Source organism: Varanus komodoensis, unplaced genomic scaffold, assembly GCF_004798865.1.
Source record: "Varanus komodoensis strain SLA01 unplaced genomic scaffold, ASM479886v1 scaffold15, whole genome shotgun sequence".
Taxonomy (NCBI): Eukaryota; Metazoa; Chordata; class Lepidosauria; order Squamata; family Varanidae; genus Varanus; species Varanus komodoensis.
In genome coordinates, this window is record NW_025335440.1 from 4,839,341 (window position 1) to 4,849,236 (window position 9,896).

The following is a 9,896-nucleotide window of genomic DNA, read 5'->3' on the forward strand; positions in this document are numbered from 1 at the left end:
GCGCGGGGGGTGGGGGGGCGCCCTTCCAGAGCAGGCGGGAGACGGGGCGCGCCCCCTCGTTTATCATTATTAATACGAATATCGGCATCATCTGCACGTGCGAGCGGCACGTCACCGCGGCAGCCGGGCGGGGGGGGGGAAGGGACGGACGGGGCGAGGCCCCGGCCCCGGACGGAGGAGGAGGAGGCGGCGGCGGCGGCGGCGGACCGTCCACGTCCACGGGGCTGGGTCTTCTAAGCAGACGGGGCAAGAGAGCCCCTCGGCTTCCCCTGGGCGGGCTGACAGCAGGGAGGCTTTCCCGCGAGTAAGGCCCCTTGAACGCAGGGGGACCCGCTGCTAAGGGGAGGCGGGTAAGACGGGGCGGGGAGGGACGGCCTGCCTGCCCTTGGGTGCGCCGTGCTCAGAGCAAGAATTGCAAATAAATCGGCAGGAGCCTTCGATGAGTAAGTGCCCCCACCCCCCACCCCACCCCCGGTGTATGAGGCGGGACGGGGAGACGCGAGGCAAAAGAAAACATGTCAGAATATGCAGGCAGATGGCGGAGCCATCGGGGCAGCATTCTTTCGCGCAGGAAGTGTTCTCGGGTCGGCTTGCGCTTTGATTCAATCGCTCGGTGGGGCGGCGGGGCGGGGCGGCGCGGCCTCTTCCTTCCCCGCGGCCGGCAGCGCGGAGCGGTCCCCGAAAGCGCGGCCGAGCTGGGCCCGGAGAGCCCGGGGAGCCCCGCGCACCGCAGCGGGGCTGGTGCTGGGAGGAGACGGAGCCTGCCCTCCGAAAGCCGGCGCTTTGCGGGGAAATCGGGGTTGGCGGAAGGTCCTAAAAGGATTTCCACCGGGGCGAGGACCACTTCGGCGCGTTGGCGCGAGTGGCATTCCCCCCGGACACGAAGCCGCATTCTGAGTCAAAGGGCTAAAAGCGCCATTGATTTCGCTGCCGAACTCGTGCGTGGCGTGAGTTGGATCGGGCCCTTTCAAGGAACGGCAACTGCACTGCACAACTGTTGCGAGGAGGGGTTCGTCCGCAGAGCTCAAAGGGCCTCCTAGACGCGATCCTCTAAGAGCCCTGCCAATACGATTGTGCCCATTTTGCAGATGGAAGACCGAGGCAGAGAGAAACGGGCTGGCCTAAGGCCTCCTGGCCAAAGCACGTGCTTTGAAGCAGTTCTCCCACTTTGTACAGCAGCTTTTTAAGATTAGCTTATCGGCAAAGCCACTAAGCGTCTCCCGGTCTGAGTGACCCGCGGTCTGTTTCCACGCCGCACGAGGCGTGCGCTGCGCTCGGATTTAAGTGCCACTGACTTCTAGGGAAGTATTTCTTTGATGATCGAGACGCCAGGCTGCCAGCCTGAAGGCTGCAGCCCAATCTTGTGCATGCTTACTCGGAAGTAAGTCACCGAATTCAGTGAAACTTACAAGCAGTTTGTACTCAGGCGCTGGGACGTGACGCGAAAGTCCCGGGCACTCCAGGTAACGCTAGCTAGGAAAGGGGGCCAGCAGGAGCAAACCACAACCACGAAACTACTCAAGAGCCCCCGATCCACTGCTGCACGATTGAGTAAAGCCCTCCTGCTTTCGCTGGCACTTACTTCGAAGTAAACACGCTCTGGCAGGGTTTGGGTTCCGCGTCGCTTACATCGGACGTCTGATCGGGCTGCAGCGCTTCAAGGCGCGCTTGCTCGGAAGTAAGCCGCACTGAGTCTAGTGGAGGGAGTGGATTTCGACCCGGCGCTGGATCGGGTCGAACGCCAGCCCTCCGGGCGGCGGCTGCAGATCCCACGTCCTTACCTGGAGGAAGAAGCGTTCCGCTTTGACGTTGCCCGTCTTCCAGTGCATCTCTGCGGCGCGGTTCCTTGGGCGCAAAACCGCGGAAAAGACTTGGAAGAAGGCGAGAGACAGCAGGCGCGGGGCTCTCCTCTAACGCCTCCTTCGCCCAGCCTTCCCACGCCTGTGAAATTCAGTTGTGTGTGCCTAGGAAACCGAGGGAGGAAAGTTGCAACTTGAAAGAGATTCGGAGTACCCCCCCCCACCAAAAAAAGACACTCCGAGCTAAAGAGGCTGGGCGGAAGCCAGAGGCGCCGCAGCTGTTCCGACTCCGAATCCTTTCTTCTTGCGCTCCAGGGGTTGTCGCCACACACGCACACCCCCCGAATTCGGAGCAGGGCTTAGCCGTTTTCTCGCGGTGCGGAGAATGCCAGAGGTGGGGGTGGGGTCGCTCCGCATGGGGATCCCTCGACCCAGAATTTCACGCACAGCCCCTCCTGTGCTCTGGCTGCTGCTTTGGGAGCTGGAGACAAGACCCAGGACAGAGGAGCCACCGGGAGGGCAGGAAGGGCTGGAACACTTCTTGGTGGCGGAGGAGGAGGAGGAGGAGGCAGAGACGGGCTGCTTTGAACAGGCGCTTTTTGAATTCCCCATTCCCACAGCTCAGACCTAAACCCGGCCTTGACCCTAAACCTTAGGGAAACGTCTACCCACAACCGATTTCCCGAGCCAAGGGACACAGTAGCCCGGAAGACCTCTGCCTGCCAGCTTCCTAGTCCTACCTAAAAACCCCAGATCCGTCGGAGTGGTTCTGCTCAGTTATCAGGGTTGTGTACCTTGTGTGCTCAGAGGCACTATCCCCCTGTGCAGCATTGGCCTGAGTTCCACATTTTAACTGACCTGTGGGTTGGTGCTGTGCACGTTTCTCTGGAGCCTGGGTGAGGCCAGGCACTGGGCGTGTAGTCGCTACCATGACTGAATGACCTATAACTGGACTGCAGAATGAATGAGCAGATAAAGGAATGAACGGGCTATGAACCCTGCGGTATCCCTTGGATTACTAGCGGGGGGGGGGGGCGTTCTACCAGAAATGTTATACGCTGTCGCTGACTGGTATTTTCTAGTTTTGAACATTATTTATTATTTGCTCAACTATTTAGATATATACACAACAATCATAATCATAAGATACTGTCTGATGGGGCATTTGCAGGAAATGATGGATCCAACCATTTTACTTTCTCCTGCATTCAGATGGTTTAAATTTCAAGTTTCTGTCCCAACTCTGAAGAAATGTGTGGGTTTTGGCAGTTTTTTTAAAAATCAAAATCAAACTGAAACAAAATTTTTTGAGAGAATTGTGCTGAGTTTGCAGACCATAAATCTGTTAAACAAGATCCTGTCAGGGAGTGACCCTAATTCAACGTTAATGTGAATGGTTACAACCAAGAAGTTTGGTAGCCAAGTTTTCAAAGCTCTGGGCCCCATTTCGGCCCATTTTGGTATCTTCCGTATTTAAATTTTAAATCTCAATCATTCCTTCCCTAATATGAAGAATTTTGGAAATGCTGGTAATTTCTTATACAAATGGATACTAAATTCTCATCCATTCCATTTTCTGATAGCAATAGCAGTATAGTAACACCATAGTAACTCTGCAGGACTTCATATTTTGCAGAATGTATTCCATTCCGAATTTTATTCCATTCATTCCAATTTATACCATTATTCCATTCTGTCTTGATCTGAGCAGGAAGAAAGTGCCTGGCAGATCTCTGAAGCGTCAGTCCTTGACCACTGGGTATCTCAGAAAGTCAGAGGCTTGTGTGATTGATTTCACCATAAACCCTCTTTGTGTAACTGTAGGGGTGAGAACTTGTGGCTTTGTGTTTAGAGCAGACATCCCGGCTGACACAAGAGTTAGGAAGATAGAGCATTAACCCGGCCTTGAAGCTAGCAGGAGAACTACAGAGCGCTGAGAGCCCTGCTGGTTTTTACTTCTCCGGAGGCACTGAGGATGTTTGGAAACCACGGGAGACTATCTTATGTCGCCTCCAACCTTCCATGGCATCCAGTGACCCAAATCCTCCGCAATCTCCATTTTCAAAGTAAAGCATCCGAAAATTTCAGGAGCAGAGCTCTGGAGTGGAAGGAAGTGCACCCCGGGTTTGCGTTAGTAGCTGCAATGGACCTCCAGCTGCCCTGTGTTGTCGAGACAGGGCACCTCCCAAAGGATGCAAATGTTCTTCTTGCTTTGCTCACGGTATCCACCCCATTTCCATACTTCAGTGTTTGAAAAGGACCACTGATCCTCTCTGGACCTGAGGATCACATTATCCTGGGCCCTGCCAGACATTTTCCAAATTTGTCATCATGGACTTCCTTATTTATGACCAAAGAATTGTGTGAAAACACCGCATTGGAACAGTGCACTGTTATGTCAAGCCAACAAAGGTCAAGCTGATCAAAGGGCCCGGAGAATTAAAGAACCTGTGAGGCAAAATATGGGCATTGGTCTAATGCAGGGGTGGGCAATTAATTTTCCTATGGGGCCACATGAGAAACTTTGACAGTTGTTAAGGGCCGGACCAATACACTTACAGCTCTGCTCAGTATATATCTCTGTAAAAATGATGTGCATGAAACATTACAATGATACAATGAAAATGTGGAGCACAGAACAACACTATTTAATGAATATTCACAAAAACATTGACATTAACATTACATGAAAAGCAATAAATTCAATTCAATTTAGCAGATCCTTCAAAATAAAAGCAGTGCAGTTGTATTGCTTGCATCTATATTAGGACGAGACATATTTGCATTGACTTTTAATTTGCCAGTGACCTCATGCGGGCCAGGCAGGGTCAGCCATTGGCCGGCTGTGGCCCGCGGGCCGTGCAATGCCCAGGTCTGGGCTGATGCAGTCCCAGCTGCCAGCATCACCCATTAGTGGTACGGGACACTCAGCTAGGCGGCCGCACCGCAGGGGCACCAGGCTCCAGCTGGGCCAGCGGCCTCCTGGGATTGCTTCTGAGCACTCTGTGCTTGTCCGCAAGGCGCGGAGGTGCTGCTCTTGTTCTCCACAGAGCACCCTCACCGACGCAGGTCAGTCCCCGAGTTCTTCGTCTGCAGGGAAGATGACTAATGCAACGTAGGCCCCTTAATTGCATATAATGATTGTGTTGGCTGGGAAAAGACATGCTTCTGAAGAATAAATTAGATTGGTTTGAAATACGTGTGTGTGTGTTGGGGGGAGAGATACGAATAGAAGCCCTCTCTAAAATTGTGCCCCACACCCTGCAGTCGAAGGCAAGCTGGTACCGGGCCCATAAAAATGATGCTGTTGAATCCCAAAGGGAGGGGACACCCCTCTGAATAACTTCCCAGGTATTTGCCCCTTCTGGGATGGGGGTCACAGGTTTAGACAGTCCATTTCATCAGTAGAAATATTCCTGTTTGGGGGGAAAGGGAATCGGCTAATGTCTGGTGTGAAGGAAAAACCCTTTAGCCTAACCTGCAATCCACTGTGATGTGTGATAGACAATAACAAACAGAATAACACATTAAATTTAATTTCATTCCGTTCTTCCTGCCCGGAGCAATTGTTCCCTTCATTTTCATTTTTCCCCTGAATTCCCACAACTCAGGCCCCTTTGAATTCCAGGTTTAATTAACAATGCTCATTAAATGAATTTTTATTCCTTTCTTTTAATATTACTCTGCCACCTGTCTTTAGACAATGAGGGCTGACTGTTTATTCTAATTTATTTCTATTAAATATGGCATTAAAAGGAGAAATGAAAGAGGGGGGAGGGGAAAAGGTAGGGAGGTAACCAGGAAACTACTCAAATGCTGGCTTCCCCTCTCCTACCACCAGTTCATACTCTTGCGTCTATCAAACTCAAAGGCATTTCGAGGACGTAGAGCCTAAAAATTCTGTGGGATTACATTTATTTTCCACCAGACCTGTTTCATTTGCCAAAATTGGATCAGACATGCTATATTTTGCAGCAATTTTCCACCTTATTCTTAAAGCCCATCGAGTCTGTATGAAGTCAGTTCTCTGTCATCTGGAAAAGCGTTGAAACAGCGCAAAAGCTACTGAGGAAAGGCAGCGGCTGCCCATGAAGGCAAGTGCTATGTTGTGGCGAGTTATCTTTGTGAAGGGAGAAGGGGATTTATTGAGTTAAGGAAAGCTAATAGTATCATTCCCAGCTCATCCTGACTCACCACAAATTCCTTCATATGGAATTTGACCCTCTGTCGTACAGTGCTACAGGCAGGGGGACTAATTTCAGTGGGCCTGAAGTCCCAATCAAGCTTTCCAGCATTCCCCAATCGGCACATCCTTTTTCCCTGATTAATGATTTTTGTGGTTTCCCTACTTCTGTACAGCCCCTGCCCTGCCCTGCCCTGCCCTGCCCTGCCCTGCCCCATTCATTCATTCATTCATTCATTCATTCATTCATTTATTCGGATAGTTTTATCCCATTCATTACAGTTCATCTCTGGAAGGCTTACAATATAAAACACCCAGATAATACATCAATCAACATCAAAAGAACACACAACTGAGGATACCTATAAAATCATAATTAAAATATTTAAACTTTAAAATATTGAGTAAATAAAAAGGTCTTGACCTGGCACCAAAAAGCATATAATCTCGGTGCAAGGCAAACCACTCTGGGGAGTGCATTCCATAGCCAGGGCGCCACCACAGAGAAGGCCCTCCTCCGGGTACTCTGTCTCCTGATCTCCTTCAAGGAGGGTTCCCGGAGCAGGGCCTCTGCTGCAAATCTTAAGGGGCAGGAGGGCATGTAGGGAAAAAGACTTTCCTTTAGGTATCCTGGTCCAAAGCCTTTTGGGCTTTATAGGTTAATACCAGCACCTTAAATTGGGCACAGACTTCAATGGGAAGCCAGTGAAGCTGATGGAGGACTGGCGTTATATGAGAGTAATGACCAATCCCTGACAGCAATCCGGCAGCTCTATTTTGAACCAACTGAAGTATCCAGACCAACTTCAAAGGCAGCCCCAAGTAGAGTGCATTACAATAGTCCAACTGGGAGGTTACCAGAGCATGCGTCACCATTGCTGGGCAGTGCTCGTCTAGGTAAGGATGTACCTGATGGATCAGCAGAAGCTGAAGGAAAGCGCTTTTTGCCACCACCGCCACCTGGGCCTCCAGGGACAGCTCTGGGTTGAGGAGCACTCCCAAGCTGCAGACCCTGTCCTTTAGAGGGAGTGCAACCCCATCCAGGACAGGACCAAGATCACTTACATGAAAACCCGAACCACTTACCAAAAGGACCTCTATCTTATCTGGATTGAGTCTCAGTTTGTTGGCCCTCATCCAGCCCATCACCTCGGCCAGGTACTGATTTAGGACAGCCACTGCCTCACCTGGACTAGTTGAAAAAGAGAGGTAGAGCTGGGTGTCTACCAGTGTCATACTGGTGACTCCGCAGCCCACACCTCCTGATGACCTCTCCCAGTGGTTTTGTGTAGATGCTAAATAGCAAGGGGGACAAAATGGACCCCTGCTGTACTCCATGGCATAACTGCCATGGCACAGAGCCATAGTCCCCCAGCACCACCTTCTGGAACCGGCCGTCGAGGTAGGAGCAGAACCACTGCCAAGCAGTGCCTCCTACTCCCAGTCCCGCCAGCCTATCCAGGAGGATACCATGGTCGATGGTATCGAAAGCTGCTGAGAGGTCCAGGAGAACCAACAGGGACGCACTCCCCCATCCCTCTTCCTGCACAGGTCATTGTACAGGGCGACCAAGGCAGATTCAGTACTGAAACCAGTATTCAGTAACTGAATGGGTCCAGATAATCAGTTTCATTCAAGAGTGCCTGGAGTTGCCCCGCCACCACCTGCTCCAACACCTTGCCCAGAAACAGGATGTTGGCCACCAGTCTATAATTGGCAGCCACCTCCAGGTCCAGGGGCACCTTCTTCATGATGGGCCTGATCACTACCTCCTTCAAAGGGGCAGGAATTCAGTCCTCCCTCAGTGATGACCTCCTGGACCCAGGTACCAATCCTGTGTTTGGCTTTAGTGAGTAACCACAAAGGGCAAGGGTTGAGTAAGCAGGTGGAGGGGCATACCAGTCCAAGCACCTTGTCCACATCACCAGGCCACATCCACTAAAATTCATCCAACAGTGATGGACCAGACGGGGCTCTGGACACCTCCCGTAATGGAACCCTATCAACTGTGGAGTCCAGCTCGTGACGAATCTGAGCAATTTTCTCTTTAAAGTGCTGGGCAAAGTCATCACAGTGGGCTATCGATGGTGCCACTGGATCTTGTTTAGGCCCAGAATGTATTAGGCCATGCACCACCCGAAAAAGCTCTGCTAGACCACAGTGTGAGGAGGCAATGGAAATGAAGAAGAATTTCTTTTTCGCCGCCCTCACCGCCACAGCATAGGCTCGATAATGCGCTCGTAAGTGTGTTTGGTCAGATTCATCCTGTGACTTCCTCCACCTGCGCTCTCATTGTCTCGCAGCCTGCTTCATCACCAGTAACTCAGGTGTATACCTTGGAGATGAGCGGGCTCTGCCTGGTGGGAGAGGATGCTTAGGAGCGATCCTGCTGATTGCCCTGGTAATTTCCCCATTCCACAAATCAACCAGCGCCTCAACAGGCAGCTTTATCAACCGGAAAATCCCTCAGAGCCCTCAGGAATCCATCAGGATCCATACGGCTCCGGGGTGGACCATCTTAATGGGGTCCGCACCCTTACAGAGGGAGAGGTCAGCCCAGAGTTCAAACCTCCCCATGCCCACACACACACACATTAGAATGTTGAGATGACTCTCCTAAGGCATAATTACTGGTAGGAAATTTAGTTGTAAGCTAAATTTGCAGGCGTTTTGGCCTTAATCCTTTTGCCTTGGTCCACCACCCACCAAAACATGAGCTCTAAGAGCAATTCCAAAATAGAATTCAGCCCTCTGACTGAAAGGGGTACAACACCAGGGACAGTGTGGCTCTGAATACCAAGAACGGGAGACGACTCACATTAGAAGGTCGTCTTGTGTTCTTCAAAAGGCCCGCTGCAAGTGGAAACGCAGCACTGAACTAGCTGCAGAGGTCCAAAGCATTCATACAGCAGATATTCACATACAGTCATCTTCATGATTCTGGAGCAGCAGACTTTCCAAACTCCTAAACCTTGAGGAATCCCTTTTCCATGTCAATTTTTTTGACAGGCAACAGCTACACATCTGTCTGAACGGGACAGGGGAGTCTGATATTTATTTGTTTGTTTGTTTGTTTATAGTTTTTGTATGCCATCCCCTTGCTATATAGCCTCAGGACAGCTCACACAAATAAATAAATATAATACAAATACAGTTAAATCCCGGAAACACCCTGGCTGCACAATTAAAACCTATACATATTAAACGTTGTTAAAATATTGTTTGGATAAAAAGGTCTTAGCCTGGCACCAAAAAACAAATAACGATGGGGCCAGGCGGACCTCTCTGGGGAACGCATTCCACAGATGGGGCGCCACAGCAGAGAAAGTCCTCCTCCGGGTACTTTGCTTCCTGATGTCTCTATTGGAGGGCTCCGGAGGAGGGCCTCTGCTGCCGATCTCAAGGGGCGGGAGGGCAAATATGGAAGTAGGCGTTCCTTTAGGTATCCAGGTCCCAAGCTGTTAAGGGCTTTATAGGTGATTATTTATAGGTGAATGGATATGCGCTGTCCATTCATGGCTGGCATCCTCTGGACCAGCAGGAACTGACCATGGCTCAGGTTGCCCAGAATATGCCATACATTTCCTTGCAGGCAAAGACTGGAAACAATAGTCTGGCTGTGTCTGGATGTGGAAGCCTAGGGTTTTCTGCATTAAAACCAGCCTTTCCCTGACAGACTGGTTTTAAAGCGTAATTATTATTTATTATTATTATTTTTATTATTAAAACATTTTTATGCCGCCCCATTCGCCGAAGCCTCGGGGCGGCTTACAAATGCATTCTGGTTAACCATGGACTTTTGCTGACTGTATAGCTCCATCCTGAGGTCCATTAAAAGTCTGGCAAAACAGGGCCAACCCTGCCAGGAGGCAACATGGCGCTATTGTCACACACAGGGGCAATGGGGGCTCCAG